Source organism: Dendrobates tinctorius, unplaced genomic scaffold (assembly GCF_039654945.1).
Source record: "Dendrobates tinctorius isolate UK_male_01 unplaced genomic scaffold, ASM3965494v1 ptg000070l, whole genome shotgun sequence".
NCBI classification, from domain to species: domain Eukaryota; kingdom Metazoa; phylum Chordata; class Amphibia; order Anura; family Dendrobatidae; genus Dendrobates; species Dendrobates tinctorius.
In genome coordinates, this window is record NW_027361738.1 from 65,475,999 (window position 1) to 65,501,977 (window position 25,979).

General features: G+C 46.7%; 1 protein-coding gene across 6 annotated transcripts in view; it reads left to right on the forward strand.

Moving 5' to 3' along the window:
• Nucleotides 1-25,979, forward strand: part of ARHGAP21 (Rho GTPase activating protein 21) — a 165,370-nt gene that overhangs the window by 31,486 nt on the left and 107,905 nt on the right. The window lies entirely within an intron of this gene.

Genomic DNA, 25,979 nt, shown 5'->3' on the forward strand with positions numbered 1-25,979 from the left:
TAAGAAGCCCTAACTTTCTGCTGCAGAGCGTTCAGTGTCCTGCGGAGCCTCGGAGTCTACGATTACATAGTGCAGCTCCGAGGGTGACGTCCTGCTGGCTGCAGCAGGCGCTGCTCTAGATTGGGCTAAGCTTGTCGGGCCGCGTCTCGCGTACGTGGGAAATACTGCAGCGTCACGAAGAACTTGGATTTAAAGGGGCTTTCTAGATAAGGGACAGAGACGAGGATTACTGAAAAGCTAAAATCGGCGAACCAGAAGCTTCTTGTTTACGGAGATTTTCAAAATAACGAGGAACAGAAACAAAATCTAAAGTTGAACTTCTCAGTAATCCTTGTCTGTGCCTAAGCGATCAGGCCTATTCTCCGAGGTGGATACACCCCCGGCAGCCCCCGGGGATCCACGCCGGTCACACGGATCCATTGTACAAAGCCTCCGCTGTCGTGGAGTCTGGATTGTCGTCGCTGGATACAATTGTAGTGACCGCTCACCTGTGAGACTGCGAGGTCTGCGCCAGGTGTAAACAGGGAAGCGTTTAGTCACCGACCTCAAACCGAGATCTTGGTAAGCAAATGGTATTAGAAAGTTACCCGGCTGCTAATTATACAGTGATTATGCTTTATTTACATAAAGCTGGAGATCCCGGTAACGCACGGAGAATGTCAGAGTTATTTGGACCGTTTTCAAGATTTTTCTCAATTAGAAACTCTTCATAAGCTTTCATGTTGGCGAGGCCGGGTCACCTGATGCGGGTGGTGGCGGCTGGCCCTTTGATGCACATGGTCTGTGGGTCCCCTTCCTGTGGCACGCATGGTTGGTGGATCCCCTCCCTGTGCCGTGCATGCTTGGTGGGTCTCCTCCCTGTGGCGCGCATGCTTGGTGGGTCTCCTCCCTGTGGCGCGCATGGTTGGTGGGTCTCCTCCCTGTGGCGCGCATGGTTGGTGGGTCTCCTCCCTGTGGCGCGCATGGTTGGTGGGTCTCCTCCCTGTGGCGCGCATGGTTGGTGGGTCTCCTCCCTGTGGCGCGCATGGTTGGTGGGTCTCCTCCCTGTGGCGCGCATGCTTGGTGGAATCCCTCCCTGTGGCGCGCATGCTTGGTGGAATCCCTCCCTGTGGCGCGCATGCTTGGTGGAATCCCTCCCTGTGGCGCGCATGCTTGGTGGAATCCCTCCCTGTGGCGCGCATGCTTGGTGGAATCCCTCCCTGTGGCGCGCATGCTTGGTGGAATCCCTCCCTGTGGCGCGCATGCTTGGTGGAATCCCTCCCTGTGGCGCGCATGCTTGGTGGAATCCCTCCCTGTGGCGCGCATGCTTGGTGCGTCCCCTCCCTGTGGCGCGCATGCTTGGTGCGTCCCCTCCCTGTGGCGCGCATGCTTGGTGCGTCCCCTCCCTGTGGCGCGCATGCTTGGTGCGTCCCCTCCCTGTGGCGCGCATGGTTGGTGCGTCCCCTCCCTGTGGCGCGCATGGTTGGTGCGTCCCCTCCCTGTGGCGCGCATGGTTGGTGCGTCCCCTCCCTGTGGCGCGCATGGTTGGTGCGTCCCCTCCCTGTGGCGCGCATGGTTGGTGCGTTCCCTCCCTGTGGCGCGCATGGTTGGTGCGTCCCCTCCCTGTGGCGCGCATGGTTGGTGCGTCCCCTCCCTGTGGCGCGCATGGTTGGTGCGTCCCCTACCTGTGGCGCGCATGGTTGGTGCGTCCCCTCCCTGTGGCACGCATGGTTGGTGGGTCTCCTCCTTGTGGCGCGCATGCTTGGTGGAATCCCTCCCTGTGGCGCGCATGGTTGGTGGGTCTCCTCCTTGTGGTGCGCATGCTTGGTGGAATCCCTCCCTGTGGCGCGCATGGTTGGTGGGTCTCCTCCCTGTGGTGCGCATGCTTGGTGGGTCTCCTCCCTGTGGCGCGCATGCTTGGTGGAATCCCTCCCTGTTTCACACATGCTTGGTGGGTCCCCTCCCTGTGGCGCGCATGGTTGGTGGGTCCCCTCCCTGTGGCGCGCATGGTTGGTGGGTCCCCTCCCTGTGGCGCGCATGGTTGGTGGGTCCCCTCCCTGTGGCGCGCATGGTTGGTGGGTCCCCTCCCTGTGGTGCGCATGGTTGGTGGGTCCCCTCCCTCTGATGTGCATAGTTGGCGGCGGGTTCCCCCCCACTGACCCCAATGTGCTCAGGTTGAGTGTTCCTATTTATATGGCAGCCTGGGAAAATGGCTGTCCAGACAGCTGTGTGGCACTTTCCTGTAGACTTTTAGTCTGTGCTTTATAGTCTCTGTGCTAGTGTGAATGGGGCAATGGCAGAGTTGAGTCTTACAGGTCTACAGGAGGACATGTAAAAAGCAATAATGGTTCATTGTTGGGAGGGGAGCATAGGGTATGTGCACACATCAGCTTTTTCAGACAGCTTCAACTCTGAAATCTTCCCAAAAAAAGTTTTACTTAAACGCTCAAAGGAATGAACATAAGCATTTCTGTGCTACAATGACTTGCAGTTATGTTCAGTCTTTTGAGCGACTTTTAACCACTTCTGGTTTCCCAGCACACCAAGCTGTTGAGAGAACCCTCAAGACACCAGGAGCGGCGCTCAAAAACAGTTTGCGGCTATCAAGTTCTTGATAATGTGAGTATTAAAGTGGTCCTCAACATCAGTCTGGTGGGACTCGATCAGCAGTTTGCAGTTCCAGCACTGTTGCGCATACAGCACCGTTCTGTCCACCAGTGGTTGTTCTCTGTACTGCAGCTCATCTCCCACTGCAGTGAATAGAAGCACTGCTGCAGTACCTGAAGCGGCCACTGCACTGTACGGCGCTGTTTTGGGTTTGTACACCTGGCCGCAGAGAGCGCTATGATCACCTGATCGGTAGGAGTGTCGGATTTTGTACCCCAATTTATCGAATATTGATCTGTAATTTTAAGGCTAGGCAATCAAGTAGTTGACAAGATCACCATGCCCCAGTTACTAGGTCCCTATTAGTTGTAATATTTGGGGAAGCAAGCAGTGTTCAGTTTTTGTGCAGCACCACTGCAGGTGAAATTAAGTATTACAGTGTCCATTAAAATCAATGGATTGTCTGTGTATGAGAGGACTGGTCCTCCAGAGAGAAATGTGCACTTTGTAGCTTTTTTCTACAAGAGAAGACAGGGAGTTTACAATTCTAGTACATTCTATGAAAAATGTTTTTCAGATTTTAAATCTGGGAACCACTTTACCCATTGATTGGTGAATCGGCATTTAAAGTTGTTGACCAGAAGACAATTTTCTCCCCTCTAGATGACCCTTACAGGTGTATTCCTATCTACAAGATTCTATTAGGTATAATGGCAAATACCGACCATTAAAAATGTAGTATAGTTCTTCTGATTTGCTATTTCCTCTTACCCCATGTACAGAGCATTGCAATAGTTTAGGTATCCATGGTTACGACCACTCATACAGTGACAGTTTATTGTTAGTGGTCGTAACCATGGAGTCCCAAGCTACTGCAATGCCCTGCACACGGGGTAAGTGACATAGCGAATCAGAAGAACTATACTATTCTAATTGGAGTGCTTTGCTAATATTACAGCTGCTACATATTGGGGTAGGATCTTGGAGATGGGAATACCCCTTTAAGTATTGAGGTTGACCTTATAAGTGCTGGGAGAAGTAAAGTGTTTGTTCCTGTGTATGGATGGTGGTATTGATCGTGGCGGTCTGTAGACGCCCTCTTATGCTTCTATATACTGTGGCCTCTTGCCATGGGTTATATTTCTGTTAAAGCCATTATGATCACTAACTGCTTATTCATCCCATACCACGCTGTTCCTGTAGGTCCATTCCATCGCTGCAGCCAGGAAGTCATTAGGCGGCATTAAGTGAACCCAAGCCTTTTACGGTGAATGCAGCAATTAGCGGGCAGAGTGTACGGCCGGGTATTACTCTGCTATCCACCAGTTATACCTGTGGCTTCTCAAAATGCTTTTCTTCTTGGGACTAATTTTCAGAGTAAAAACACCAGCGACTCTCGGAAAAGCTTGTTACAATGGAATATTAATGTGCTGTGCGCCCCTCGATTATAGGGGGCGTTGCATTAAGGGGGCTCTCCAGCTACAAAAGGCTGATCGATTTGCTGCACTCTGGTCCAGGTCAGTGATACTTGGCTGCTAGGTGGGAGGCCTGCGAATCTTACCTTTTTGGCAGCCTAGCTGCCGTGGGCCTCCCGCCTAGCTGCCGTGGGCTTCCCGCCGGCCCTGGATCCCGAGTTCTGCAAATCAATCCGCTCATCTCTAGTCATGAACCAATAAAACAAACTCCGTTCAGCCCGATGTGGAAATGGAGCCGCTCCACTCCAGATCCGGTGCTGACAGCAGGACATCGATGGAACATTGATAAGTACATGACTGTTGCATACGGTATATGTGAATTCTGAGCTGACTAACCTAACCTTTGTTCGTCGTGTATAAACCTATATCCTACATAAACCGGTTTGTTAAAAAAAAAAAAAAAAAAAAGTCGAATGAAATTTTGCAAGGTATATACTAATTTTAAACGGGATTTCACAATAGACTACACTTTAATTACAACTCGGGTCTGATGAAGCTGGTGTACTTACTTTGAAAATCCACCTTCACCATATAAATTTTAATGCTGCTACACTTTTTTTTTTTTTTTTTTCTTCTTTAGAATTGTACTTTGCTGTTCCTGTTTTCTACTTTTGGAAATTGAATCAATGACACTGATAATTGGGTGTTACTGTGTCTCCATTGTCAGTGGGAATCTGATGCTGGCCATTTAGTGACAGTAAGGCCAATTATACACACTTGCATTTTGGGGTACATGTCTGGACCAATCGCAGGTCTCCATTTGATCTAGTGGCTCCTAGTGACTGAGGCTGTTGGGTCAGGAGCATTAAGGTATGTGCACATGATCAGGGATGGCTCAGTATTTGTTCAGGATTTGACGCAGGTGAAATCTGCACCAAATCTGCATCTGAGGTCACTGGCAGGTCACCTGCGATTTTGATTCGATTTTTACATGCGTTTTCCAATGCATGCATTTTTTTTTGTCACTTGAAATAAAGCTAATTGAAAGTTTGCTTCTGGGAAGGAAAAAAAAAATGACTTCCTGTTTGCAGATATATTGGGGGGTATGTGCACACAGTCAGTAAACACTGTGTGTTGGACGCTGCGTACATCCGCAGCATCCAACTGCGTCCATGCCCACTATGCTTGCACTGGCGCCTGCAGAGACGCACATGTGGAGTGTCTTTCCAGACTGCAGTATGTCCATTTATGTAATGGAGACGCTCCGTCTCCGCTGCGTAAGTTACCCATAGACTGACAGAGCCGGACATACATGACACTGGAAGTGGAGGAAATCAGAGAGAGAGGTCCCCCTCATTTTTAATAAATAATTTTTTAAATTAATAGCGAGGGGTCCCCCTATATTTGTTAACCAGCCAGAGTAAAGCAGACTACTGGGACTGGTATTTCAGGCTGGTAAGGATCCAATATCCATGAACCTTACCAACTTGATAATACCAGGCCGCAGCAGTCTGCTTACCTTGGATGGTTAGCAAAAATAGTGGGATCCCTGCTCAAAAAGAAAATAGCATGAGGTACCCCTATTTTTGCTAACCAGCCAAGGAAAAAGCAGACAGCTGTAACCTGGTATTCTCAGACTGACGAGGCCCATGGGTTTTGGCCCTCACCAGCCTAAAAATAACAGCCCGCAGCCATGCCACAATTGGCACATCCAAGGATTCACCAATTATGGCACTTTACCCGGCTCTTCCTACTTGCCCTGTAGCGGTGACAAGTGGAGTAATATTTGTGGGGTTGATGTCACCTTTGTATTGTCCGGTGACATCAACCCCATGGCTTAGTAATGGAGAAGCGTCAATAAGACACCTATCCATTACTAATCCTATAGTTATATGGTAAATAAAGACACAGCCAGAGTAAAGTCATTTAATATAAATAATGACACAGACTCCTTTAATAGATCTTCACTAAACCATACTTACTGCATCACCTAATTCCACCGAAGCTCTCGTCTCCTGGAAGAGAATTAAAATAAAAAAGCAAGAATGTCCTTACCTGTCCGCCGAGAAGATATGTATACTTTCCTATGACGAGTCCAGCTCTGCTACATCTGGATGCCTTTGGCTGAACGATGGCATTATGCCACCACTCAGCCTCACATCCAGACACAGCGGAGCTTGAAGATCTTGACCGCTGATGACCGGAGATAACTCTGTCCCCGGCGGTCACGTGCGCTGCAGTTCTCATGGTCAGCTGATCGTGAGAACTTGGCTAGTGACCGGAGATAATGCCGTCCCCGTCTTTCACATGCACTGCAGTTCTCGCGATCAGCTGATCGATTGCGAGAACTGCAGTGTAGGTGAACTTCCGGCTGAAACAAGGTACGCTGTTATGTAAATTAGTACACATGTGTAGTAAGCTGCGTTACCACATGTGACTAAGAATATAATGTGGTTTTAACGCATCTAAAGTGTATGTGAAATTTATACAGCGGGGACGGTGCGTCTCCGCTACAAGAAAGACATGCTGCATGTGCATTTCCGCAAGGAAGCCGGATGCGGCATAGTGGAGATTGGATTTCATGAAATCCCATCCACTATGCTGTAACATCTGGACACTGCGGATGTGTATGGAGCGTCCAACCCGCAGCGTTTACTGACCTTGGGAACATACCCTTAAATTTTGAAATGAGGTCCATATACTGATCGTGAAGTGATGACCTGTACAGTGAGCCCGAGACTGAGAAATGCAAAGGAAATGTGTCATCTCTAAGTTTAGGAAAACAAGAGATGGCGCGGTCTTTTAGGAGCGCTGCGCTAGTGCAGTTGCAGCAGGGTGTCTGCTCTGACCTTATCTTTAAGTTTAGGACTTTTCGAGATCATTACATTGGCCACTTGCGTAACACACATGCGTTTTTTGTTGCATTTTTTTAACGCAAATTTTAGCTGCGTTTTACAGTGCCCGATATATCTGATATTTCAAAAATCTCATGCACACTGCTTGGTTCTGTCCTCGGTATTTTGAAGGTTTTGTGAAATAAAAAAACGCAGATATTGGGTTTTGCTGCTTTTTGTGTGCTAAAACATGATGAAGTATTAGGTTTTGGTTTTTTTTTTGGGGGGGGAGGAGACACTAAACTCTTATCATGCGCAAGAGACAAATGTAGCATGACAAACACAGCAAAACCTGCTTTTGTGCAAAATTTTGTCTGCAAGAGAAAACGCGACGTGTGAACATAGTCTAACTGTTCACAATAACAGTAGTTTTGACCAGGGGTGCCCAAACTTTTACATGCCGCCGTATGACTTTTTAAACTAGATGAGTGGCAGCACCCACGTATACTTTGATTCTCAGCATACATTTTCACATACGCGCACACGCATACATATACATGTCACATGTAAAGTGCCAAGGAATAATTGGCGCTATAATAAATACTAATATTAATACTAATTACGCACACATACACATACACACACCCCCTATGGATTGGAGGGAGCGCTCCCAGCATTTACTGCCTGGGTGATTCACACATTCTTCAGGGAGGTGGTGCAGACTCTGCTGCAATGCAGAACCAACCCGCACATTTGGCCTCGCTCATCCCGAGACCAGCCGGTTCACAAATATATGTATCGCATGTATAGGGAAATGCCTTTCATCCGGAAAGTCTGATAATCCGCTGCAGAGCTGTAATCTAAAGTGTTTTCTCGCCCGGCTGTAAGCTGAAGACTCGGGACGTTTTTCTAGTTGTCCCTTATTTTGAGGTCACATTTATATTTCATTCTTGTTCACGGAGCTTTTTTTTTTCTTTTTTTTATGCAAGTTTTACAAATTCCTCTGACTGTTGGCTGATATTTCATTCTGGCATGTGGAGGTGGTCACATATGTATCTGTATACGAGTTGTATCCCAACTGTCCTGAATGTGCCGACTTCCCCGGACTTTATGGCTTCAGTCCTAGAAAATTTGGGATGTTCCCAGCAAAAAGAGTATGGTGTAATCAGCGCTCGTCCACACACGGTGGCTCTGGGCAGGACGAGAGCGGACTAAAATTTACAAAAGCAAATCTTGGTAACTGTGTGATGTGTAGAAAGGACCCGACGGAGCACCAGAGGAGCCTCGAGAGTCCAATAATGGGTCCTGAACGGTTACGGTCAGCGCAGCATGACTGGTCAAACCCAGTATGGGCACTGTGCCCCGTGGTGCGGTCGTGCAGTGCGGTGCCCATGTGGTGCGGTGTCGTGCAGTGCGGCGCCCCGTGGTGCGGTGTCGTGCAGTGCGGCGCCCCGTGGTGCGGTGTCGTGCAGTGCGGCGCCCCGTGGTGCGGTGTCGTGCAGTGCGGCGCCCCGTGGTGCGGTGTCGTGTGGTGCGGTGTCGTGCAGTGCGCCTTCCCACGCACCTGGTTTCCCTCTTTCTATCCTCTTCCTCTTAGATTGACAGCTCTGGTTGTTTAGACCAGAGATCGGTGGAGAATTATTCCCTGAACTGTTTGACCACGCAGGGTTCACCAAGCGCCTGTACTGACACTCCCTCTAATACCGCTGGACTCGGCCCATCACTTTTTGGGATGATCAGAACCAGGGTCTCTGGGATCTCCGGATCTTATCGATATGTTCTCTGTGCACAATGATAAATGGAGGTGCACGTGTTCTCTAAAAATCCATCATAAGCGGAGCTGGTCCGGCTGTAATTGGATGTTCTTCGATTTTTGACATGTTCGGAGTAGTAATCCTATTAGAACCGGTGGCCGATCTGATTGCTGTTCTATGAGTAAAGCGCACATCGGTGCGTCCAAATTGTAGCGGGTGAATTTTGTGCTTAATTATCTTTTCACTGAAGATTTTCTAATCTGCATGTAAACAAGTCTTCTGGCCCTAATCTGCCTCCAATCTAATCCCCCGGCTGGTTCCCACCTCCAATGCTTCTAGTCAGTGTCTGACATTAAAGTGCTTGCCCAATTATAAGGACACTTATTTTTCCCCCTTTTTCCCCTTAAATGCGCGTTTAGGTTTAAAAATTTATATTTGCAATTGGGTGTTGTTAAAATTGTTGCACCATTAGGCTTTTAAAGGCTCTTTTCTTTCCAGCACAATCAACTTTGATGTGGTCGTAAATCAGCTGAGAGGAGCTCAGAAAGACAGATAAGGGAGTTAGAGAGGAGACATAACAGCAGTGAGCTCACTGATTCTTACTTAACTCTTTTTGCAGCCAGTGACTTAATACAACACAGCGGCTGTAGAAGGCAAACCGTGCAACATTTTTAAATAAAACCCAAATGCAAAAATGTATATTACCTGCAATAGTTTGCATTTAAGAAAAAAATGTCCTCAAAGGTAGATAACCCCCTGGGGAAATGTCGTATTATATGACCGCTGCTCAGATGGTCTGATCTTGTGTTATGGAAGTACGCCGGTGTGGGTACCTCTCCATTCTGGCTCAGTAAGGGGTCTCTAGCTCTGATATCCATGAACATGGGTGGTCCTTAGGAGTAAATCGGCCTCCTGTCAATGCTATTAATGATCACTTAATGGAGGGATTGTAAGATTCCAATAATCCGGCTTTCCTCGGTACTGCAGACAGTCACCCAAACATGTAGCAGGTGTGCTGCAGTCACAGCGGAGCGACGAGCGCTGTAGAGCGAACCTGGTCAAGGTGATCTGGAATATCCTCAAAACTATCACATGGCTGTCTTCTCCTGTAAATGCCGGATTAAAGGAATTTTTACTGAAATATCAAAAGTTCTGTTTGGATGCTCTGTCACTGGCTGTAGTGAACTATTGATGTGGAGGCGGGCGCTGGTGTGTCTTGCAGAGTTAGTCCTGCTTTTACACATGTCTCATCCTATCACTCAATTATTAATGGCCTTCAGCTCGATTTTGAGCCATGGTGAGACTTGGATGACCCATCTGTAGAAAGATCAATCTTCTGTTATCCTAGATAGATTCACCAGGGTCTTCACTGTTATCTTGATTGTATGAAGCCATCGGGTTGCTGGTCTTCCCCTTTGCCGTCGGGTTGCTGGTCTTCCCCTTTGCCGTCGGGTTGCTGGTCTTCCCCTTTGCCGTCGGGTTGCTGGTCTTCCCCTTTGCCGTCGCGTTGCTGGTCTTCCCCTTTGCCGTCGCGTTGCTGGTCTTCCCCTTTGCCGTCGCGTTGCTGGTCTTCCCCTTTGCCGTCGCGTTGCTGGTCTTCCCCTTTGCCGTCGCGTTGCTGGTCTTCCCCTTTGCCGTCGGGTTGCTGGTCTTCCCCTTTGCCGTCGCGTTGCTGGTCTTCCCCTTTGCCGTCGCGTTGCTGGTCTTCCCCTTTGCCGTCGCGTTGCTGGTCTTCCCCTTTGCCGTCGCGTTGCTGGTCTTCCCCTTTGCCGTCGCGTTGCTGGTCTTCCCCTTTGCCGTCGCGTTGCTGGTCTTCCCCTTTGCCGTCGCGTTGCTGGTCTTCCCCTTTGCCGTCGCGTTGCTGGTCTTCCCCTTTGCCGTCGCGTTGCTGGTCTTCCCCTTTGCCGTCGCGTTGCTGGTCTTCCCCTTTGCCGTCGCGTTGCTGGTCTTCCCCTTTGCCGTCGCGTTGCTGGTCTTCCCCTTTGCCGTCGCGTTGCTGGTCTTCCCCTTTGCCGTCGCGTTGCTGGTCTTCCCCTTTGCCGTCGGGTTGCTGGTCTTCCCCTTTGCCGTCGGGTTGCTGGTCTTCCCCTTTGCCGTCGGGTTGCTGGTCTTCCCCTTTGCCATGATGTCCTTCTCCAGTGATTTCTCTCTTCGCATGATGTGTCCAAAGTAGGGAAGACATAGCTTGGTGATTCTTGCTCCGAGTGACATGTCTGGTCTGATCGGTTCCAGAATTGATTTGCGTTCCTCTCGCCATCCTCTGTATTGATAACGTCCTCCTCCAGCACCACATTTCCAAGGCGCTGACTCACACCGTACACGTGACCTTGACCGCTCAGGGTGGTCGGCCGAGGCTTTGTGCTCTTCCTAGTTACAGATCTGGTGCCTTGAAGAATCCAATATTTTCCCAGTTATTCCTTAAGCCCAGACGTGTCAGTCGTCTGACAACCATGGGCTGTGATGTCAGATACCGGCCATGTTGCATTTCTCCCCTTTTTTGTTTTTTCTTGGAGGTGGTTACATATGAGTCGGCTTCTTTCTGGGGAGGTGTTAGATTTACTTTATGGCGTGTTCACATTTGTCAGGCACTACTTTTTGGATACTTTTTTCCTGTACTTAGACCGTGAATCCCGGACATGTGGAGTTGATCACATTCTGATGTAACATTTTGCTGCCGTTCGGTTCCATTTTTCTATAAACTGCGGTAAAAGGAGCTTTGTTAAATTCTCTTGTTTCTTTAATTGGATGCATAAAACTGCTGGAAATGTGCGGTTGCTCAATCCTGGGCTGTTCTTGTTTTCCTCTGTCTGTGCAGTCAGTCCATCTGTGGTGGGCCGCTCTTGTGCCGCAGCGGGGTCGCTCTGCTCTGAATTCTGCTGACTGGACGATCAGCACAGTAACTTCTTTTTTTTTTTTTTTTTTGGAAGCAATAAAAAGGAATGTACCTTGTAGCAATCAAATGGGCCAGATTTCAAAGGCTCCCGCAGATGATGGCATGGCACATTACCCAGACACATGACTGGTCAGGCGGGGAGCTAGCGTGTCCTGCCAGGAATGGTATTTTATAGCCACAGGCTGCAGTGTGTAAACATCACTGGGTTGGTAGCCGGGATGTCGGTGGTCTCCGCTGCATATCTGCGGCCCCCAGTTGCCTTTTGTCTCTCTACTGTAGTAAGGCAATATAGAAAGCGGGGAATTGCTGTAGACAGAGCTTGGAATCTTTCAAAGTATTTTTCCCAGAAAATGATTGCAATGATTGCTAGCCACTTCAAAACTCTCCAGTACTTTGTTTCCATCCATTTCTGGGTGCTTCTTGAAGTATATTTGGGGTCATTGTCCTGCTGGAAGACATGACTTAGAATGCAAACCCAGCTTTCTAACACTGGACACTACATTGTGACCCAAAATCCTTTGGTAATCTTCAGATTTCATAATGCCTTGCACACAACCATGGCACCCAGAGCCAGCAAAATATCCTTGAACCTCCACCATATTTGACTGTAGGTACTGTGTTCTTTGTAGGCCTCATTTCATTTTTGGTAAACAAAACAATGATGTGCTTTACCTAAAAGCTCTATCTTGGTTTCATATCCACAATAAACTAGTAATTTTGCTTATCCAAATGCATTTCGGAAATCTGCAGTGTAGCTTTATTATGTCTGCAGTGGGGTCCTCCTCGCTCTCCTGCCTCAGCGTTTCATTTCATTCAAATGTTGACTGATAGTTCGCTCTGACACTGATGTAGCCTGATCCTGCAGGACACCTTGAATTTCGTTGGCATTTGATTGGGGCTACTTATCTACCATCCAGACTATCCTGCATTGAAACGTTTCATCAATTTTTTTTCTCTGCCATCCACCTATAGGGAGATTGGTAACAATGGGCTGTAAACGTCTTAATTATGTTGTGCACCGTATACAAAGGGACATCAAGCACTCTGCTTTTCAATAATTTTGGTTCGCAAGTCCTCAGACAGTTCTCTTCTTCTCTTTCTCTTCTCCATGCTTACTGTGGCACCTTCAGACTCGCAATGCAAAGATGGAGTCAACTTCTCCCCTTTTTATCTGGTTTCATGTGATTTTTATATTTCTCACACCTGTTACTTGCCACAGGTGAGTTTGAACAAGCAAAGTTAACCCATAATTTTGAAAAGGTGCTAACCGTTTTGTCCGTCACATTTTTGGGGTTTTGTGCGAAGCTTTGTCCAAGTTAACACTTTTTTGTTTGGTCCAATACTCAAAGGAAATATGTAATTGCAATAATTTCTGGGAGAAATGCTTCATTTTATGGAAAAATTTCAAAAGGGCCAACTCTTCCGGGATGACTGTATATGCCTTGCTCTCGTCATATGTCTGTATATCGTGCAGCTGTCAGGCGTCTCATGGAGGAACCTCCAGTTTGATTCAAAAATGGCTTTCATTTTGGGTGCAGCGGTATACCTGGCACATCCTGTATCACTTGTGACTTACATCAGTGCGCCTCCTATAAAGTTTCTTATGTGCGTCCTCACTGTTTGCTCTTTTCTCCTTGTGAACTTTTTGGGGTAAATTCTCCCTGTGACTGTTCCGCCGCATAGTTCCCGCAGATCCCGTGCATGTGTGAACCGCTGCGCTCGCTACCTGTGTGACGTCTCTGGGCGCCTCCTTCTGTTTCTGTTTCCCAGGGAGCGATGATGCATTGTGCTTGGTCATGGCAGCTCGATTGTCGGGGTCATACCCTGTAATGGTGCTGCTTGCTGGGAATGAGCGGAAACAATCATTGCTTCCAATATGTCGGCACCCTCTTGGTCATGCAACAACATACTTGAGCTTTGATAACTTTAAGTACAAGACTGTGTTCCCACGATGCGCTTTTTTTTTTTTTTTTTGCAAAACATCGGTTACATTCACCAGTTCACGCAACGTGGATGTGATGTAATGAACTCGTACTCATGTGTGTTTTTAGGCTATGTTCACACTTTGCGTTTTTGCTTCTTTTTTTTATGTTAATTCAAATTTTAAGCTGCTTTTTTCAGTACCAGCCAAACCTATGAGATTTCCGAAATCTCACGCGTACACGTTGGTTTTATTTTCCTGACTGACATGGAAAAACTGCCGCTTTTTTTTTTTCTTAAACAGATGCTGTGTGAACTGTGCGCTTCCCTCCACGCCTCCATTGGGAGCAATATGATGCAAATACACTCTCAAGTGCCGAGTCCCAGCGTTTCTTTTACTACAATCCATTAAAACACCATCAAACCCCCCCCCCCCCCCTCCAAAAAAGGAAAAATGCCACAACTGAAGTAGGTTGCTTATTTGTTGTGCCTAAAACTCCAGGGGAGATGCATGATACGGTCGGTGCAGTGTTTGCTGACTATACTCTTTAATGTGCCGGTATTTATTTTCACCTTTGTTAATAAGTTGAAGTTTTGTATCCAAATGGCTGAATACCTTCGTCGTTTGTCGGCATCTTGAGTGAAGGCTTCTGCTTTCCGTGCCGAGGATCTTCATTCGCAGCCGGCCTACGGGAATTGGAGAACTTTGAGCTTATCAAACTTTTGCTTGCGTCTGACTTCCTCCCCAATTTTTATTTTTTTTTGTCTAAGTAGTCTGGGGTGAAAAGATTTGCTGTCCTTTACACAAAAATTAGTGACGTTAAGCCGCAGCGGGGCGGCTGAAAATGTGCAAAGTTGCATTGTCGTGCACGTTTGGCTTTTTAAAGGGCTCGTCTCTGCTCAGATGTCTCTTATGCACACAGATATGCGGAGATGTGTTATCAGCCCAGGACTGAAGAGCGGCATCTGACAAAGGATATAGAGGAGGTCCAGCTCAAGACGGAGTAAAAAAAAAAGTGAAGTGCGTTTTTAAATAAGTGATAACATGAGAACAAATGCACCCACACAGGGCTGCACGCCGAAATCCTGGACCTGGGAGGGACGGATGCGCAAAATTGCTGACCTTTCCAATACACAATGAGGTGCTTTATCTGGTGAAGGCATAGCGTCCGCACAATGCCGGGCCATCTACAGCTTGCAGCTTGCTGGGAGTTGTAGTTCTTGACTGCGGTGCACGTCCATCTCCCCCCCCCGCTCTGTGCAGCCGTTACCAGATCTCAAGGCCATTACCGGGGCAAGTTGGACATGGCGGACAAAGATCCTTGTAATGGTCTTATCCATTATAACGGGGGAAAAACAGATTTTCTCCCATTTTATTTGGAGGGCCGTTCATACAGGTTTCAGGCGCCATCTTTTCCCCCCAGAAGCCGGCCGGGTGCTGGTGTGCGGAGAAGATGATCCGCTGGTTAATCCCCCTGTGTTGGCTGCATGCCTTCACTTTACTCCCACACTTTTTTAGTTAGATCCTTAATCACATGATGGCTTTCTCCAGATTTATCCTCCAGTCCCAGGGTCAGCAACATGCTGCCATCCAACTACTGTGAAACTACAACTCCCAGCATGCTCTAGTGCTGCTGCAGGCACATGGTTTTAAGATCCGGTACCCACCAGGGTAATTAATCCCGGATCGAATTATTGCTGTAGCCAAATATTGCAAAAAAAAAAAAAAAGGTATGTAGCATAAGGTGCAGGTTTGTAGATGCATCCACACCTGGCGCTAAGGCTGTGTGCTGGTCTGCCTTATAAGGGCTGCCGGCATGCCTCCATGATGTAGGGTCAGACCTCCTAATTACAGCGATGTATCGTTTGCTGGCTTTTTGATAAAAATCTTGTTTTCTCATCTGCAGATCTAGCAGTTCTCTGAATGCTGAGCTCTGTATGACCCCACTTACACCACTGGCTGCTTTCTGCCTATGCACAGTGTACACAGGAAACAGCCAATCAGTGGTGAGGGCAGAGTTATATAGAGCTCATGAATATGGAGGACTACTTGGCAGCAGGGTCACTAGTCCTCTAATGGTGGTCTGCTCATACCAATGCAGTAAATGAAGCCTAGCTGGAAATGGAGTGTCTACATCATGCTGCTCTTAGCTTAATTGGCCCTGTGACTGCTTACCTTTATAAAACTGCTGTATAAATACTTGTCACACCTCTAAAATCTTAATCTTTCAACACTTTATGCTGCCTCCCTTCAATAACACTTCTGACAAAGATCTCCAAAACCTATGGCAGAACTGCCATTAAAAAGTTCTGACTGCCAGAAGCTGTCACTAGAGGGAGCTTAGGAGCCATACTATTTGGACATAAAGCTCCCTCTAGTGGCAGCTGTCAGCATTGTCTTTCTTCTCTACATGAATCTGGATTGCAACTCTTAAATCAAAAATATTATTATTTATATAGCACCATTGATTCCATGGTGCTGTGCATGAGAAGGGGGGGTTACATACAAACTACAGATATCACTAAAGGCCCCGTCTCACTAAGCGATCTCGGTAGCGAGATCGCTGCTGAGTCACAACTTTTGTGACGTAACAGTGATCTCACCAGCGAGATTGCTGTGTGTGACAGCGATCAGCAAGCGGCCCCCCTGCCGGTATCGCTGATCGCTGGAAGAAATCTCTGGACATTTCTTTGGTCGCTGGTCTCCCGCTGGCCAGCACGCATCGCTGTGTGTGACAGGCGGGAGACCAGCGATCAGGTGTAAAAAATAATAATAATAAAAAAAAGTTATTCTCACCTTCCGACGTCCCGTTCAGCCATCCTGCCTCTCTCCACGCTCCGGTCCCAGTGATCCTTTGCACGAATGACCGCGAGATGTCACGGTCTCACGGGATAACAAAGTCTCGCGGTCATTCGTGCAAAGGATCACTGGGACCGGAGCGTGGAGAGAGGCAGGATGGCTGCGCGGGACATCGGAAGGTGAGAATAACAATATTTTTTATTTTGATTCTATTTTTTACAGGGATGGCAAGCGATGCCGGGCGCTCGGCATCGCTGTGCTGATCGCTGGTGAAGCTGTCTGTGTGACAGCTCACCAGCGATCACATAGCGACTTACCAGCAATCCTGACACCTTCATATCGGTGTCGGGATCGCTGGTAAGTCGCTTAGTGTGACGGGGCCTTTACACTAAACAAGCTAACAATCACAGACTGATACAGAGTGGAGAGAGGACCCTTCCCTTTCGGGCTTACATTCTATAGGATGGTGGGGAAGGAGACAGTAGATTGGGGGGTTGCAGCAATTCAAGTGTTGGTTGAGGTGAAATCACTGGTAGTGGTGAGAGAGAAGGAGGTAGTGGGGTCATTGCAGGCTGTAGGCTTTCTTGGTGGGTTTTCAGGTTCTGTCTGAAGGATCCAAATGTGGATGATAGCCGGACGTGTTGGGGCAAAGAATTCCAGAGGATGGGGGCTATTCGGGAGAAGTCTTGGAGGCGGTTGGGTGAGGAGCGAATAAGTGTGGAGGAGAGGAGGTCTTGGGAGGACCGGAGATTACGTGAGGGAAGGTATCGGGAGATTAGTTCAGAGACCTATGGGGAGACAGGTTATAGATGGCCTTGTAGGTCAGCATTAGTAATTTGAACTGGATACACTGAGGGAGTGGGAGCCAGTGAAGAGATTTGTAGAGAAGAGAAGCGGAGGAGTAGCGAGGAGAGAGATGAATTAGTCGGGCAGCAGAGTTAAGGATGGACTGGAGAGGTGCGAGGGTGTTAGCAGGGAGACCACAAAAAAAGGATGTTGCAGTAGTCAAGGTGGGAGATGATGAGGGCATGTACAAGCATTTTTAGTAGATTGAGGGTTGAGGAAGGGACGGATTCTGGAAATATTTTTGAGCTGGAGGCGACAGGAGGTAGATGCACTGTAGGTATGATGCAATAAATTCATACAGCATCTGTGACCAACAAACATGGTATTAAAAGATGAATATTTACTTTAAGGGCCATTTGCACATAAGTGAGGTTTTTCAGAATCTTGCTGGTACACCCCTAGTGATCCATGTGACTTTACTGTACAAAATCCAAGGTATATAGAGGTATGTTTTACAGAACTGTTGCATGCTGCCACATAGTGCACCTGACGGAGCATTGTATGGTGGCATAAGGTGCCGCCGTGCATCACCAGTTTCATTTTATTCCTAGGTATAGTGGTGACGTTTCTTGGGTTTCGGTTCACTCTCCAGTCTCTTGGTAAAGACTTGTCTTCCTGGTATGAGAGATAACCGTATACGCGTAGAGACTTTACATTGCTAGATGAGAGATCCTCTGTGCTGTCTTTGCCGGGCGTGATCTGATCAGAGCTGCATCGATCGGCAGCCCCGTAGCGTGAGCTGTAATATCATACGCACTGGATCTGTCCCATCTAGTCCCTGCATAATCTTCTCCCCTCCCGGGGGATTCCTCAGGATGGTGCAGCTGCAGCCCTGATTTAATCACAATTTATCTCTTGGCTGACAGCGGATTAAGAGAAATGGGAAAAACACTGAGATAAAGGTTTCTTTATTGGACGCCGATGAGTGAGACCATATGACATTACAGATGCACTTGTCAAAAAGGATCCAGACCCCTGTGCTTCCCGGCTTTACTGCAGGCAGCAATGGATGCATCGGTCACACAGATACTGGATTACCCAGAGGCCGTGAGATCCTAGTAACACAATGGCATAAAAAGTGCAATTTTTTTTGTGGGGGAGGGGGATAAAATTTACACCATGGTACATCAGATGGTAAACGACTTCATGACAGAATGAATGCCATTATAATTCAGGGTTAGCAAAAAACTTGCGCTGTACTGGGGATTACTTGCTGATTATTACCCCTGTTTCCCCGAAAATAGGGCGCCCCCCGAAAGTAAGGCATGCAAGGGGGAGCACTGTGCCTGCTAATGTCAATTCTTTCTGCGGATTCCCCTGCGGTTTGCCATCTCCTCCATTGTGGAGATGAAAAACCACAGGGCAGAACCGCAGGTCTTTTGACCTGCAGATTTACCTGCGGATTTAATAAAATCCGCGCAGCCAAATCCGCACCCCAATCCGCAGCGTGTGCACGTAGCCTAAGTACCGCGCTCTGCAGCGTCTTGAATGGAGCGCTGGTGTACACGCTCGACGTAGTCTTCTCTATCCATTGTCCACGGGACTGCCAAGTACAGCCCTACAGCAGTGAATGGAGCAGAGGCCGTGCCTGTGCACCTCCACTTTATTCAGGGCCATTAAGGGTTTTCCAAAGCCCCCAAGCCTATGATCATTAGGGGTCCTAGTGGTCAGACCCCAGCGATGGCCTTTTGTTTTTTTTTTTCTTTTGGTGTGTAATAACCCTTGACGGGATATTCCCATTTCCAAGATTCTAGCCCAATATGTAAATAATAATCACCTTCAGTTATACATGTAGTATAGTTCTTCGGATTCACTGTCGCTTTCCCCATGTGCGGGGTATTGCAGTAACCTGGGTATCCATGGTTACAACCACTCATAGTGATTGTAGTTGCTAGTGGTCGTTACCATGGATACCTAAGTTCCTGCAATGCCTGCACATGGGGTAAGCGACTAAGCGTATCAGAAGAACTATGTACATTTCTAATTGGAGGTGTTTGCTATTATTATTGCACTTACTACATATTGGGATAGGGTCTTGGAGAATGGGAATACCCCTTTATGCCATGTGGCTTCTGGTATAACCAGTCATTACTCCTGGAAAAAATGTTTCGCATCTGAAATGCAATTACATTTTTGTGTCAAAAGCAAAAAAAAAAAGTGTTGCATTTTAAACTTCACTTTTCAATTGGTTTTGTAGGTATTTAATGCCATTTGTATGCCAGCTTTCTGCACAAGATAAAAATATATATGTAGATCTATGTTTAGCGGCTTTCTCTGTCCTCCAGGTTGCTCTGCCGCCCCTGCCCTCTGGTCTCCATTGCAGCCTTTGTCAATGATCCGGCTGCCCCCCCCCGGCGGTCTCAGGTGGTGCTCTGCCATGGAGGCCTACTCGCCAGGGACTGAGCCTTCTTCCCACAGAGCTGGCAGGGAGCACAAGCACTGGCTCGGGCCCTTGTTGCCATAGAGACACAATGCAATGTGATCAGCCCATCAGGGAGCTGCTGTTTGTGCTCTGTTCACAGGCCTCGCTGCACAAAACAGCATTCTGTCACCTGCCGCTGACAAAACCCCGTCCCCCACAAAATAAAGACTAAAACGCCTCAGGTTTTAATATATATATTTTCCTCCCATGTGTACAATCCCTACACTATATACGTATAGGCGCTGCCATGCTGATTCGCCTGTCTCAGTTGTTGCTATGGCGACAGCGGCCATGTTTACTTGTCCTTTTTAGGTAATAACAATGAAGAATGCAAATTAAAAAAAAAAATACTTGTCATGATCAGCGAATGTTTTGTAGAGTTTTTGCCGGAAGCAATAATGAAGGCTCAGGCCCTTCTAATGTGCCGTATTGTAAGAGTTAATGTAAAAAGATGTCCCTAAGTCACCATGTTGTCTCTGGACTCTTAAGGAGATGGAGACGGACTATAAGGCCTAGTACAGACCGCTAATATCTTAGCTTCCATATTATGGCTGCATTCCTGACCTGACCTTAAAGTTTTATTCCGATCTCTGAGATACTATCCCAGCATATAGTGGGTGTAATATTAGCAAATACCTCCAATTAGGAATGTAGTGTAGTTCTCCTGATAACCTATGTCGCTCAGGCTACTTTAACACTTGCGTTTTTTTTTGCGCTGCGCACCGTGCGCAGTGCAAACGCACATAAAAAACACATCATGCGTTTTTGTGCGTCTTTTGCGGTTTTGTGCGCGTTTTAAGAAACACATCCTTTTTTTCCGCTGACGTGCGCATTACCATGCGCACGTCAGCGCACCCATAGACTATAATGGGTGGTTGGGTGAAAAACAAACCGCATTGTGTGCGCATGCGTTTTTTTGGGACAAGTCGGCCGCACAAAAAATGTAACAGGATGCATTTTGTGCGCCCGAGCGCACATTGAAAAAAACGCATGCGCATACAAACGCGTACAAACGCATGTGTCCTGACATCACGCCGGCCTTTCTAGAAAACACTGGCGATTGTCTAAACGCTGTGTCTAATATCATGTCCTCACTATATCTGAAACTGAACCTGTCAAAGACTGAACTCCTGGTGTTTCCTCCCGCTACTAATGTACCTACACCCGACATTGCTATTTCCGTGTGTGGTTCCACTATTACTCCCCAGCAACATGCCCGCTGTCTTGGGGTCATACTTGATTCCGAGCTTTCCTTTGCCCCCCACATTCGATCACTGGCTCGCTCTTGTCATCTGCACCTCAAAAACATTTCTAGAATTCGACCTTTTCTTACTTTTGACTCTGCAAAAACTCTTACTGTTTCTCTTATTCATTCTCGTCTCGACTATTGTAACTCTCTTCTAATCGGTCTCCCTCTTACCAAACTCTCCCCTCTCCAATCTGTCTTGAATGCTGCAGCCAGGATCATATTCCTCACCAATCGTTACACCGATGCCTCTACCTTGTGCCAGTCATTACACTGGCTACCCATCCACTCCAGAATTCAGTATAAACTTATTACCCTCACCCACAAAGCTCTCCATGGCTCAGCACCACCCTACCCGCGCCCTCCGTTCTGCTGATGACCTGAGGTTAGTATCCTCAATAGTCAGAACCTCCCACTCCCGTCTCCAAGACTTTACACATGCCGCGCCAATTCTTTGGAATGCACTTCCCAGGTCAATACGATTAGTCCCCAATCCCCACAATTTTAAGCGTGTCCTGAAAACGCATTTATTCAGACTGGCCTATCACCTCAACACATTAACCTAATCTATTCCTGTGTGGCAGAGCCAAAAGTTTTACCATAACCAGGTTCCCAGCATCATGTTCCCACATGCTTTATGCATCCATTATCCCTCTGTGTCTGTACTGTTACACACTTAACATTATGGCTGGTCCCTACAATCAGGGCAACTGTTACCACCCACCTTTCGTGTCTCTCTCTTTCCTCATAGACTGTAAGCTTGCGAGCAGGGCCCTCACTCCTCTTGGTATTTGTTATAATCTACTGTATGTGATTATTGTTATGCTGTAATGTCTATTGTCTGTACAAATCCCCTCTGAAATGTAAAGTGCTGCGGAATATGTCGGCGCTATAAAAATAAAATTTATTATTATTATTATTATTATTATTATTATTATTATTATGTGTATGCGCACCCATGTAAAGTATAGGAAAAAAAGCATGCTTTTTTTGCGCAAAAAAACAAGTGTGAAACCAGCCTCACCCTATGTTTAGGGTATTGCAGTACATTAGGTATCTATAGTTACAGCCAGCAACTGTCAGTGGTCGTAACCATGGATACCTAATTAATGCAATGCTCTACATGAGGTTAGCGACTGGTTATCAGGAGAACTATACTACATTTCTAATTGGAAGCATTGGGTAATAATTACACCTTTCAGCTTCCCCATAAACGTAAAATGAAAAATATTGGATTTTTTTTCATCTAAAGATGCTGCCAGTGCTTGTTACAGGCCCAAAATATTCAGCATTCATAACTGGGCATTTCGAGTAATGAGCCAGTCTACAGCCAGTATCTAGCTTAAGTGCAGCTACCAAGTGCTATTGGGAGCATGGAGAATGTGGAGACAGATGAGTCCGAGGGACCAGAATCTGAGGTAAATTTTGAAAGGGGAAATGTAAGAATTAGTTTAGTGAAGTGGGGTGATGGGTCTATCTAGAGAGGTGTTTTTAAAGCATGATGAAATATGTGGGGGCTAGGTATTAATCGGATTCCCTAGGCCTGGGTAGTGCATTCTAGAAAACTGGCGCAACACGAGGGAAGACTTGGAGGTGAAAGTGGGGTGTTTGAATTATAGAAATGTTAGTCTTCGGTTACAGAGTGGAGGACAATGGTAGGATGATGGACAGAGATGAGGGAGGAGATGTACGGTGGTGCAGAACTGTGGAGCGCTGAGTGACACTAGTTTATATTGTATTCTGTAGCTGATGGGTAGCTATTGCAACGACTGGCACAACATGGAGGCATCAGTGTACTGGCTGGACAGAGATCCATCCATCGCAGCCACATTCAGGTTGAGTTGGAGAAAGTTTAGGAAGAGGAAGGCCAGTCAGTAGAGTTGGCATAGTCCAGACGAGAATGAATAAGTGCAACCGGAAGACTTTTACCTAAAGTGTATGGGTTCTCTTAGCAAGACACTAGCAGTAACAATAAAACCTTCTAAAAATGATGCCCAAGTCAGATCTCAACCACTATGGCTGTCATTCCATCTATCCTCCAGGCTCCTGAATGGAAAAGAGGCCTAGTTAAGGTGAAAAGAGAAAATTCAATTTCACAAGCCTTTTTGGAGGAAGCCATATTTGTTGCCATGCGGCTTTGTCCACAGCCCATGTCCAGTACTGAGGGGGGATTTCATTAGTTTGGGTCTTTATGTGAGGGAGTTGTGTGCAGGACTCGACAATGGAAAACAATGTAGGGTGATTGCCTATCTGGTATACCACCCGCTGATGGGAGCCGCTGATGGGAGCCGGCTGGACTTGTATGTGATAAGGCAGCACAGTTGGACATATAAGATAACGCCTCCATTATGTATTATGCACACCCGCTTTGTCACCAGCGATGGAGCATCTAGTATTTTACCTCCGTACAAGTTTTATGTATTACCATACATTTATGGGTTATGGTTTGTTTATATTGCCACCGATCCCACCGCTTTATCCATGGATGTTCATTGGAACTGGGGCACATTGTTGTGTTTTTTTTTTTTCGTTTTTTTTTTTTTTTTTAATGTATACTCCTTTCACCTGTAAAGTGCCATGGAAAAAATGATAAAAACAAGTACAATAATCATGAACAAAACGAGTCACTGACTGGTACAGGAGGAGAGAGGACCCTGCCCGCGAGGGCGCAGTCTACAAGGGATGATGGGTGAGGGTAGAGCTGGTCGTGCAGCGATATAGTGGAGCAATGGTTACCAGGGCTGTGGAGTCGGTAAGCCAAACCTGCGACTCCGACTCCTCAATTTCCCTTACACCGACTCCGACTCCCACATATATTGCTTATATTTAAGTGAAAAATTTATTGTAGTACAATGTGAACATCAGACATTGAATCATTTTTATGATACAATAATCAAGATATTTAGATAGAACATAATATGGGCGGCACAGTGGCTCAGTGGTTAGCACTGCAGCCTTGCAGCGCTGGGGTCCTGGGTTCGAATCCCACCAAGGACAACATCTGCAAGGAGTTTGTATGTTCTCTCCGTGTTTGCGTGGGTTTCCTCCGGGCACTCCGGTTTCCTCCCACATTCCAAAGACATACTGATAGGGAATTTAGATTGTGAGCCCCATCAGGGACAGTGATGATAATGTGTGCAAAATGTAAAGCGCTGCGGAATATGTTAGCGCTATACAAAAATAAAGATTATTATTATTATTTATTAATATATATTTATTGGAATACAACTTTAGAACGCAAAAAACTGTAATAAATTGTAAATATGTAATACACTATGTAATATCGATTACATATATACAGTACAGACCAAAAGTTTGGACACACCGAAAATTGTAGATTCACTCTGAAGGCATCAAAACTATGAATTAACTCATGTGGAATTATATAACTATCAAAAAAGTGTGAAGAAACTGAAAATGTGTTATATTCTAGGTTCTTCAAAGTAGCTACCTTTTCCTTTGATTACTGCTTTGCATACTCTTGGCATTCTCTTGATGAGCTTCAAGAAGTGGTCACCGGAAATGGTCTTCTAACAGTCTTGAAGGAGTTCCCAGAGATGCTTAGCACTTGTTTTGCCTTCACTCTGCGGTACAGCTCACCCCAAACCATCTCAATTGCATTCAGGTCTGGTGACTGTGGAGGCCAGGTCATCTGGCGTAGCACCCCATCACTCTCCTCCTTGGTCAGATAGCCCTTACACAGCCTGGAGGTGTGTTTGGGGTCATTGTCCTGTTGAAAAATAAATGATGGTCCAACTAAACGCAAACCGGATGGAATAGCATGCCGCTGCAAGATGCTGTGGTAGCCATGCTGGTTCAGTATGCCTTCAATTTTGAATAAATCCCCAACAGTGTCACCAGCAAAGCACCCCCACACCATCACACCTCCTCCTCCATGCTTCACGGTGGGAACCAGGCATGTAGAGTCCATCCGTTCACCTTTTCTGCGTCGCACAAAGACACCGTGGTTGGAACCAAAGATCTCAAATTTGGACTCATCAGACCAAAGCACAGATTTCCACTGGTCTAATGTCCATTCCTTGTGTTCTTTAGCCCAAACAAGTCTTGGCTGCTTGTTGCCTGTCCTTAGCAGTGGTTTCCTAGCAGCTATTTTACCATGAATGCCTGCTGCACAAAGTCTCCTCTTAACAGTTGTTGTAGAGATGTGTCTGCTGCTAGAACTCTGTGTGGCATTGACCTGGTCTCTAATCTGAGCTGCTGTTAACCTGTGATTTCTGAGGCTGGTGACTCGGATGAACTTATCCTCCACAGCAGAGGTGACTCTTGGTCTTCATGTGAGCCAGTTTCTTTGTAGCGCTTGATGGTTTTTGCCACTGCACTTATGGACACTTTCAAAGTTTTCCCAAATTTTCGGACTGACTGACCTTCATTTCTTAAAGTAATGATGGCCACTCGTTTTTTTTTTTTAGCTGCTTTTTTCTTGCCATAATACAAATACGAACAGTCTATTCAGTAGGACTATCAGCTGCGTATCCACCAGACTTCTGCACAACACAACTGATGGTCCCAACCTCATTTATAAGGCAAGAAATCCCCTGACAGGGCACACCTGTGAAGTGAAAACCATTTCTGGTGACTACCTCTTGAAGCTTATCAAGAGAATGCCAAGAGTGTGCAAAGCAGTAATCAAAGCAAAAGGTGGCTACTTTGAATATAAGACATATTTTCAGTTTCACACATTTTTGTTAATTATATAATTCCACATGTGTTCATAGTTTTGATGCCTCCAGAGTGAATCTACAATTTTCATAATCATGATCTGTACTGTGTGTGTATATATATAATATATATATTTCACTATGACTTATCTCAGCTAAGACAAAGCCCAGATCCTCAGGCTACATTCACACCATGGGCGAAGCCAGGATCAAACCTGGGGGGGGGGGGCAGAACCTCATACTGCACACTTCAGCTGCTGCAGAACCTCATACTGCACACCCCTACACTTGAAAATAAAGCCTGCACCTTAAGATGATGTGGTGGTGAATGCAGTCTGTTTATTCCGTTCTATCGATGATGATGTGTTACTGAGGACGAGCAATGCCTGTCTTGGGCGTCCTTTTGGGCAGCTATGAGGTGTACCTGACTGGTGCTAAAAAAAGGAGTGTTTGTCTGTGTGCTACCCGGCTTTCATTCTTTTTGGTACAGATAAAATATGAATAGACAGATATGGATAAAAAGAGCAGATTTCTAATCTGCTTTTGCTATTGAAAACATTATCTATGAGCTCAAAAACCTTTCA